Here is a 1579-nt window from a genome sequence, read left to right as displayed (position 1 = left end):
TCCCCAGCTCCTCCTAATCCAGTACACAATGATGCCTTTCAAATCATAACCTAGATAGTTGTAATTTTTTAATTTGTTGGATTTGTTACCCGCCAATCCCAGACAGGCTGACATGTCTGAATCAAACCCCATAATAAAACCACAACTTAAAATCCAATTGGTCCCTGTGGTACGGTGCCACACTGAGCCAGGAGCCGTTGGATTATTGGACTCCTGTTGTTATTCCATTCTTAACTGCCAATCATAGGTTGTTAGCTGGACCGATTGCAATGGCCTGATGCATAGGGAGAAGTTCTTAATTTTTAATTGTGTATCGCCAGATTATTATTATATTATATAAAGTTGGGGATTGTTTTTTAGGATTATTACTAGTATTACGTGGTTTTTGTTGGATATTTGTTTATATTATTTTTGTGAACCGCTGGGAGACAGCTTGCTGGGAGCGGTGGTATACAAGTCCAAACATAGATAGATAGATAGACAGACAGACAGACAGACAGACAGATAGATAGATAGATAGATCAATTTACAGTCATATACATAAATAGATTTACAGTTGTAAAAATGAACCTCAAGCAGTGAAGAAAGTACCGCCCTACCACTCCTGCTCAACAGACTGAAACCATCCAACATTATGGGGCATTGATGTAAATGGAAGGCTGCCAAAGTTCTGGCTGTTTCAAGGAGAGGCCACAATCTTACTTGCCCTGGCCTCAACCACAGATTTGGTGGAAGAGCTCCATCTTGTGAGCCCTGAGGAACTGCCTCAGCTTCCTCAGGCCCTCAGCTCTTCCAAGAGCTTATTCCACTAGGTTGGGACCAGGCTCAAAAAGGCCTTGACCCTGGTTGAGGCCAGGTCTACCTCCTGTAGGCCAGAGAACACCAACTGATTTGTGCCCACAGAGTGAAGAGCCCTGCAGTGGGCATAAGGAGAAAGGTGGTCCCTCAGGCATGTAGGGCCCAGGCCATGGATTTTCAAATCAATTATAACTTGTCATGTGTAAATGTAGGCAGGGAAAACATATAGTGATAAGAATTTCAGTGGAGGCTACAGAAAGCCTGGAATGTGTAGTCAATTTAGGGTTTTGTCTCAACAAGCTGATGTTATATTTGATTATTTCATTAGCGATTTACCTGGTGTTTTTGTCTGATAATAGAAGAGGTGAATGAGTGGATGATTACATTCTTAAATCACTTCTAAGTGGTTGATTCAATTGGTAATTCTCTAAATGGTTCACTGTGCATTGACTGGCCATTTAGTTGATGATGTTCACTGTGATCTTAAACATAATCACACCTGCTAACATGACATTTATTTTTAAAAAATTAAAACATTTATCAGGTGATATGACCATATATGAGCCTCTTGTGGCGCAGAGTGGTAAGGCAGCCGTCTGAAAGCTTTGCCCATAAGGCTGGGAGTTCAATCCCAGCAGCCGGCTCAAGGTTGACTCAGCCTTCCATCCTTCCGAGGTTGGTAAAATGAGTACCCAGCTTGCTGGGGGGTAAACGGTCATGACTGGGGAAGGCACTGGCAAACCACCCCGTATTGAGTCTGCCATGAAAACGCTAGAGGGCG

This window comes from Paroedura picta, chromosome 8, assembly GCF_049243985.1.
Source record: "Paroedura picta isolate Pp20150507F chromosome 8, Ppicta_v3.0, whole genome shotgun sequence".
Classification (NCBI taxonomy): Eukaryota; Metazoa; Chordata; class Lepidosauria; order Squamata; family Gekkonidae; genus Paroedura; species Paroedura picta.
The sequence above is the reverse complement of the archived record's forward strand: the minus strand, read 5'-3'. Positions refer to the sequence as shown.